Genomic DNA, 9003 nt, shown 5'->3' with positions numbered 1-9003 from the left:
CACACACACACACACACACTCACACAAAGATAGGATCCTTCTAGTGCTAGATGGGAATTAACATGGAGAACAATTGAACAGAGGGTAAGAAACTTTCGAGAACCCAGCCACAAATGGGATGTCTTTAACAAACGCCTCCCATAAATCTCATGGATCTATCTGTGCAGAAGAGGAGATGGAATGATTGTACGTGCCGGAGGTTGTGGTTGATTCCAAACACAGCACGACTGATACACGTATAGACTCAGAGACTGGGACAGCACACAAGACCTGCACAGGTTCAAAACTGACAAAGTCCCAGCTTTGAGAAAGGGAATGATCACAAAGTCTACCCCTAATCAAGAAGATATTTATAATTGATATCTTTGGGGGAAAAAATCAGGTTTCTTCAATGGAATGATATTGGGTATATTAACCACACCCCAGGGGGAGGCCCTATGCCCCAAGGGCATTTGGCCAATGCAAAATGAATCCCATCTGTGTGTGTGTGTATGTGTGTGTGTGTGTGTACGTGTGTGTGCACTTTTTGTCTCATTTACTTTCTTTTGTTGGTTTGTTTGACTTTTGTTTTTTGGGATTTTGCTACTACTACTACTACTACGACTACTATTATTATTATTATTTATTTTATTTTTTTTCAGGAGAGATAAAGAACATGTAGCTGAATTGGTAGGATGGTGGAGAGGATCTGGGGGAAGGAAAGTATGATCAAAATGTATTGTATATGTTATGAATTATAAAAATGTATAAATTATGTATTTTTTAAAAAATTAAAAACCAATCTCAAATAGAACAGATGCGAGAAAGAATTTTTTACGTATGGCACCTCATTCTCTCACTCATTTTAAACCTGGAGGCATGGACAATTTCACGAAAAGTTTGAGTGCTGGGCTGACACTACTGTCTTTCTCAGTGGAAATTCATGCCAATTTGGCACGATTACTCACCTACACATTAACAACAGCTCCCCCTGCAGGCAAGCGCGATTGTGGGCTTTCTCTGTTGCTATGTTGACTTTGAAAGAGCCCTCCTCAACCCAGGCTGGAAGGGAACCGTGGCTAAGGACCCAGCCTCCTCATGCCTCAGTAACACAAATGTGAGGTATATTCTCCATGGCACCCTACATCCTTAAAGCACTGAGTTCCAAGTTTCCACAATGACAACCCCATTATTGAAATAACTCACAGGTCCTGTTGTGTTTATGAAGAGATTAGGAAAGAAGGAATATGTTTGGTGGATGTGTAGTCAAGTGTGGGGAAAGGGGGTGCCTCCACGGATCTATGCTGAATCATTCCTTCCCCATGAGTAACCAGGGGCAGTGTAGTATAGAATAAAGTTTATTCAGGGCGTGGAGAAGGGAGTTGAGAGGCTAGTAGAGATAGAGAAAGGCAGAGAGAGAGAGAGAGAGAGAGAGAGAGAGAGAGAGAGAGAGAGAGAGAGAGAGTAGAGGAGTAGAGAAGTAGAGGCTGACCATGAGCACATGGGAGAGAGGGGGGAGGGGAATGGGGTGAGAGCCAGAATGGATAAGGGGGCAGAGGAAGAGCAAGAAGGCAAGAGAGCAAGAGAGAACAGAGGGGCGATCAGCCCCATTTATAGTGAGTCAGGCATACCTGGCTGTTGCCAGGAACTGTGGGGCAAAACTTAGACAAAATGCTAACACCTGTCACCTTCATTTCTCACTTTCCTACTCTTTTCCCTAAGGACACTTCTTAAGTAAACCATGTATACCAAGTCCTTGTCCCACACTAAGTGCAAGTGCTTTTTGTTGTTTGTTGTGGGATGGGGTAACTTAAAACATTTTGTTACTTTAACTGTTAGATATAGACTCCTACTCCTAAGAAATATAAAAGGAAAAAACAAAATAAAATGTTGAAAAGCCATAAACCTTGCATAGGCAGAACTATCTAGGGAAGTTGCAGAAACAGATATCACTGAGCTCGGATCACCTGGGAAGCATGGTTGTGCTAATAGTTCAGTTCAGAGAATTCCAGAAACGATTCCTCTGATGAGAAATTCAGACTGCTCCTTAGAATGAGAACAGTCAGCCAGTAGAATTGTCAAATCACCGCAGTTAATTCCAACACAAACCCCAGACTGAGATCTATTGCTCTGTTTAAGCCCAGGGCGTTAGAGTGATGTTATAATGATCATTGTTTATTGTTTGTTCTAGGAGCCAGGCACTGTGCTGTTTCCTTTGAATATCGCACATTGTCCAATGCTGACAGCAGCGTGTGAGGCAAGCTTATTTTGTTATCTGCATTTCGCACATGGCAAACCTGTGTGGAGAGAATTTAAGGAGCTTGCCAAGACCCCATAGTTATTTGCTTTGCAACTGAAATCCAGGCTCTGAAATTCTATCCTTCTGCCTTTCTGAGGAACCACATGTTCAGCTGATTTCTTTGTGAAATTTGTCAAATGTGCTTCTCCACGAAGGATGGATTTTTATCTTGTTAATTTGTAGAAATTGTACTTCTTTTCTCTTCCTTCTTGGGATTATCTTATTATTTTTCTCATTGAGAGTCCAGTTCATTTAGTTTTAGTGTGTGTGTGTGTGTGTGTGTGTGTGTGTGTGTGATCATAGACTTTTGGGTGGTTTTCCTTTGACTTCAGAGGACCACCTTGGTTCCATCTCATGACTGCTTTTGTTGAGTAATACATGGTTTGTTATTTGCTTGTTTATCTTCACAAGACTGATCTAAGAGCTGATTGAAAATCTATTTGAAAGTTTTCAGGTGTGGATTTATTGTCTTTTCATTGCAGATTTCCAACTGTGTCACATGGTTGTTAGTGAATCTATCCTACATCATATCTATTTTTGTCTTCGTGAATATAGAAGGTTCTAGAATTCCCATTTAGATTGGAAGAAATGGTGTACCTCTATTGTCTACAGAGCTTTAATAGGACGAACAAATCCTTCATGTGATGGCTAATCTTGGTTTTCAACTTGACTACAATTGGAATCAACCCTATCTAGGCATGCTTGTGAGGGATTGTTTTTGATTGGATCATTTGAGTCAGGAAGACTCCCCCCCCCCCCAAGCTTGGATCATAAGTCTTGATGGAAGCCTGTATAAGAAGGCATGAAAAGAGAAAACTTGACTTTTGCTTACTGACCCCATTATCACTGCTAAGTTCATCTACTCTCCTGCTGAAGCAATCCTTGGTACTAGAACCTGCTTCTTTCAGATGCCAATGGAGATGGAAGACTAGCCACTCTCTAGGAATCCTCTTGGATGCAACACCAGATTGGCACTGATAAGACATCCCAGTCTCATGGACTGAGCAGCTACCTTTCCATCAGGAGACAGTCATTATTGAACCACAGCCTTTAAGCCACTCTAGTACATCCACTTCTAGTATGTAAATAAATATATGTTCATTCTATCAGTTATGTTTCTTTAGATTAGGGCACCCCATTAATCACATATTAAAGGATGGAAAATGAAACAGGTATTTTTGGCCCACACTTACAGTTGTGACAATCAAGAGGTTAAGGCAAAAGTTTGAGTATAGCCTGGGCCACATATTGTCTCAAGGAGAAATCAATGCAAAACAAATCAAACAAAGTAAAATGAAAAACAAAACAGAAGCATAGAAGATAGTTAAAAGGGTATTGTCACACTTAAATCCCCTTTTCTACCACCAAGCTCATCACTGATATAGACTATCAAAATTAATCCTCAAATATCTTCTCCAGCATTTATAATCTTTAGTTTGATGATACTGTCAAAATAAGTCTTTTGTTTATATTGCAGATATAGTGATGCCCATGGGAAAATAATTAGCACTGTGTTTTAATAGGAAATGGAATCAAGAAGAATTAGATCTAAAATATCGGTGGCCAATGTCACTAATTACCACAAAAAAAGAAAGGAAGGAAGGAAGGAAGAAGGAAGAAGGAAGGAGGAAGGAGGAAGGAAGGAAGGAAGGAAAGAAAGAAGGAAGCAAGCAAGCAAGCTTGGTAAGGACCCTGGAATGAATGTGGAAAGCTGGAATAGAGCTTCCAAGTAGGAGAGAATCAATGCCAGTCTGTGGGTCGTCAGGGCAAGCAAGACCATTGTGGTAGAAACCCTACAAGTAGAATCTGACTGCAGCAAAGTGTTCACACTCTAATTTGTAGCTGATGGGATGGGGATGTTTAGGGTTTCAAAAAATAGAGCAGAAATGTCAGTTCTCCATGGGAAGTGAGAGTCTCTGTTGTTGAGGCTCAGTGAGTATGTTTAGGAAGTTCATTCTTCTTGACCAGTGGAAGGGCTAGAAATGAGAGAATGGACTGGTGACAGGGGAAGTCTGGGGGACATTTTAGGGAAAGGATCAGTGGCATCTGGAGATGGGTTGGGTCTGGGTGTAGAGAAGAGGAAGGGCTCAACGATTCCCAGATTACAGTCTAGGGGAATGAGAGGTGATAATGGTATGCAGGGAACAGAAGATTGGATCTGATGGGGAAGACCACAGTGTGATTCTCCATATGTTTCAGAGGATGTATAAGAGGAGAGGTGTGAAGAGCTTAGGGTGAATAAGACAGAGGTAGTAGAAGGGTTTCAGAGGAATCTACAGAAATCAGGAAGAGAGAATTTCAAAGGAGCGCAGGAGTGGGTATGGGGGTTGTTGCGTGATGTGAGAGTGGGAGGGAGTTGTCAAAAGTGTCAAATGATGTAGAAAAATGTGGGCATCGTGGTTAGATAAAGCACTTGAGATATGACCTTAAGGAATTCTGTTTCAATTAGCGTGACGGTGACAGATAGTCACAGTGACTGAGCAGAGCATGAAGCTTTAGGGCAGAAAGGGCAACAAAGCCAGAGAGGCAATAGCCCAAAGGACATGAGCGATGTCACTTTACCCAGTCACCCTTCCCTTTAATTCATCTGAAATCTTTAAACAAAGATTTAAGAAATGGAAGTGGCCTTTGGGAGTGAGGTGCTTGGAGGTGCTGCAGAAACTTAGATTCTGTGCTTCAAGCTTTCTGGATGGGTCTCACTGAGATGGTGGCAGGGGATGATGGGAGTTTGGCCATCAAGAGCTGGAGTTAGAAAAGAAATGTAAATCTTCATTGAAATCACCAGGATGGTTGAAAATGGGTCACGGCCACAGTGGAGGTGACAGAGGAATGGAGTCAGTCTAACTCTAGACAAAGGGCTTTGGAGTGCTGGGGCAGGCTTATAAAAACTGGCAAGTTTGGGGGGCATCTCTCTTTTGGGGAAGACAAGAAGGCTTTCCTCAAGTGCTCACAACAGGTGGAGACTTTGGGGAGTTTCCATAGTGACCATAAGCAGCCATTCATGCCTCCATAAATATGACGCATAAAGATTTGTCTGGGCAGCCCCTCTGCCTCATTATGATCAGGACAAAGACAAGCTTCTCATTTCTGATAGGCCTATAAGTTCAAACTCTCTTCTTCCAGGTCAAAGTCAGCACAGGACTGAAACATCATTAGCTGTCCTTCAGCTCTGAGAGGGATTCCTGCAGGACTCAACATTTACAGCTCAGGAAGCACAGAGCTTCCCCAGAGGGAACGTGACAGGAAATTTCAAGTCTCTGAGGTTCTTGAGGGAAGGAGGTTGATCCCCTTTCTGTCATCCACTAGAACACAATAAAACTGTCAGTCACACACCGTGATATATACTGCAGACAAATGTTCCAATCTGAGCATAGGAGGGTGTGGGTTTATAGTATGTGTGTTCAGTAAGCCTTCTCTACAAATGATGGACATAGCACTGGGGTAGAAAATGAAACCATCTGTGTGTTTCAAGTCCCAAATTCTCTTTGAATCCAGGAAGAAGCCAGTGTTAGCATCCAGAACCTGCGGCAGATATGGGTGGGTCCACAGACCTGTTGCCAGGACAACGGCCACCATATTCCCAGAATCCATTGGGTTCAGCTCCCACCTTTACCTGGAACTACTACGTCACAACCTGTATATATGAGACAATTCCTCCATTTTTTCTCTCTCTCTCCCCTCTCTCTTCCTGCGCCGCTATCCCCTTACTCCCCAATTAAACATCTTACACATGGAACTGTCTGGGCCTGGTGTCTGCAGACGCCTCCCGCCGAGACTCAAACCCATCAGCCAGTGTCATCAAGAGACAGGGGAACTAAAGCAACTTATCTGTTTCATAGGAGGGTCCCATCCTACTTGGGGAGATGGGGCTCTACTAACAAAATATGCCAATTAAAAGGTCGGCATAGGGAATGGGGTTGCAGCTCAGTTTTGCAAACATGAAGACCTGAGTTTGAGTCCAAGGACATAACATAAAAAAGGACAGTCATGGTGATGCATGTACACATAAAGTTGAGGAGGTGAAAACAGGGAGGGCTGTTGGTCAGCTGGCCTGACCGACTTGGTGAGCTTTAAGCTATTGGCACCTGAGGAATGACAGCTTGGATTCACTTCTGCCCTCCATATGGACATGCACACACATCAACACACACACCATACGGGCACATGGACAGACATAAAATATTTGGTGTAAAGTACCAACTAAAATGCACTTTTTTTATGGCCCCAAGATATAGAAAATACACGATGTTGTAGGCCAGAGGTTAGTTTTCAGGTTTCACTGGATGGAGGCCATATAAATGCTGAGACTCCTGGCAGCAGAGGTGAACTTGTTAATCTTGACTGTCAACTCAGCCGGATTGAGGAATGCTAGGAAAGAAGTCGAGTATGCTCCTAACTGTCTGTGAGGCTGTTGCCAGAGGCAAGCAAACTGAGGCTGGAAGTCCCTCCCTGCATGTGGGCAGCATCTTCCATAGCCTGGAGCCCAGATACAACAAAACATAGTAGGAGAGGAAGCCCATGTGCTCGCGAGTTTGTTTCTTGAATACACTCATCCTGGCTGACACAATTCCTACAGATATCAGGCTCCTGCTTCTCCGGCCCTCCAATGAGATTCATACCAGCAAACATCCAAGGAGCTTCAACTTTAGACTGAGGCTAAACCATTAGTCCCCCAGCTTCCCGTTTCTTGGACCGAGGAGCTGTCTTTTGGTTTGTGCAACTTGCAGAAACTTCCCAGTGTATGATCATTCTAGCCAACCCAAATTATGTGTGTGTGCTTATGTGAAATATACATTTCTTCTCTATCACTCAGACCAATACAGGGGGACTGGACCCTGTATTGACCATGGACCCTGTTTTCCCATGGAGAGAGTCCCCTGTGCTTCTCAGAAGAGGTGTCTCAAGTATCATTATGCCATTGGTCCACCAACCACAATGGCGGGCTGGCTGGTGATGCCAGAGAGGCAGTTCTGGGTTTTACATTTTTAACCTGAAAATTTTCCTGAAAGAAAGACTATGAAAAGAGTACATAGTTTTGAGGAAAGGGGGTGAGTAGAAGTTCATTTCATGATGAGATTATTTTTTAATAATGAGACAAACCTCCTCACATCCATGATGTCATCACCTACCATCTTCTTTGCCCCTTCTTATAACCAAACTTCTTGAGACCATTGCTCATCTCCTTCTTCTTATAATTCTTTTTTCTGAATTCATGCCTTACCCACCTTAAGCTTCCACCCCATCACTCCAGAGAAACATCTTACAAAATTCTCCATGTGAATAAAAAAATAAGCCCAGACATCTTTTGTTCTGCTCTTGCTGAGCTCCTAGACACCATGGAACACAGCTGGATTGGACTGACAACCCCCCAACCCAACACAGTGGTTTTCAGCTTGTGGGTCATGACCCCTTTGGGGGGGTCACATATCAAATATCCTGTATAACAGATATTCACATTACAATTCATAACAGTAGCAAAAGTGAAGTTATGAAGTAGCAATGCAATAATTTTTTGGCTGAGGTCACCATAGCATGAGGAACTACATTAAAGGGCCATAGCATTAGGAAGGCTGAGAATCACTGCCCTAACACAATAGGCTATTTTATTATTTCTTTTGTCTTAGCTGCTTTCCTACTCATGTTCCTCTGTCTCCTTGAGGATGCCTTCTCTCTGCTCCATCTATGTTCCATACTTTCTTTGCTCTGTATGCTACTGGACTTACTAACATCTTGACTGTCAATGACATTCAACGTTAGTCCAAAGACAAGGCCCCACATGCTTGCTCACTTCTTAGGGTCAGGATGGCTTTCCATTTGCAGTGTCATTCCTCACAATGGCTGTGAGATATATACAAGTCATTGTAAAATTAAATAACTCTCCTTTCCCATTCAAGCTAGTTACTTGATACAATATCTAGAAAACTTTATGTACAATGTGAATGTGAATGTGTATGTGTGTGTGTGTGTGTGTGTGTGTGTGTGTGCAATCAGAGAACAACCTTGAGTGTTGGTCTTCACTTTCCACCTTGTTTAGAAAATTATCTTTGTTGTTTACTGATGAATACATCAGGCTAGCCCATAAGCTACAGGGGATGCTCCTGGCTCCACCTCCCTTCTTGACACTGGAAAACAGGTATACTACCACCTAGAGTTTACACAGGTTCTGGAAACTGAGACTCCTGCTTGTCCACCAAGCTCTTTATCTAACTGAGCCATCTCCCCATCCATGAATCCGTAGTTTCTAACCAAGATAACTCAGCCTCCAGCATTAGGAAAAAGTCATACCTCACTCTGAAGGGGACTATATAGTAGTTGTAAAATGACAACAAACTTAAAAAAGAAAACTAAGTAGATGCCTGTAAAAAGAAATGCATCCCAGGATGCCTTGCAGAAAGAGTCTGCCTGAGTCACAGATGCACTGGAGACCTTCCCTTAGCATGCAGCTATCAGTCAGAAATAGAACTTGACATTCTGTAGGATTCTATCACAAATTATCACCACCATCAGCTCTCATCAAATAACATATGAACAGCACATCTGAAAACTATCTAGCAGAACCACTCAGTATTATATATGAGGTTCGAAGATGCCTGTTTGGAAGTTGTTCCTTTTAATCATACACTGGAAACATCAAAATGTAGGAAAACAGGTGGAGAAAGAAATTAGGAAAACAACACCCTTCACAATAGTCACAAATAATATAAAATACCTCGGTGTAACTCTAA

The 9003-nt window shown here is 42.6% G+C and overlaps 1 long non-coding RNA gene across 2 annotated transcripts; it reads left to right on the top strand.

Annotated features, from left to right (window-relative positions):
- The first annotated feature begins 3216 nt into the window (after positions 1–3216).
- LOC116087265 lies at positions 3217–5813 on the top strand. Of its 2 annotated transcripts, XR_004117342.1 has the most exons (4): positions 3217–3356; positions 3802–3961; positions 5402–5540; positions 5774–5813. It is a non-coding gene; the product is annotated as an uncharacterized LOC116087265 (long non-coding RNA). The 2 variants fall into 2 exon arrangements; XR_004117341.1 differs by lacking the exon at positions 5774–5813 and having other exon boundaries at positions 5402–5625.
- Positions 5814–9003: the final 3190 nt, after the last annotated feature.

The sequence above is a fragment of the Mastomys coucha genome, unplaced genomic scaffold, assembly GCF_008632895.1.
Source record: "Mastomys coucha isolate ucsf_1 unplaced genomic scaffold, UCSF_Mcou_1 pScaffold13, whole genome shotgun sequence".
NCBI classification, from domain to species: domain Eukaryota; kingdom Metazoa; phylum Chordata; class Mammalia; order Rodentia; family Muridae; genus Mastomys; species Mastomys coucha.
Note: the sequence above shows the minus strand (reverse complement) of the source record. Positions and strands in the feature narration are given on the sequence as shown.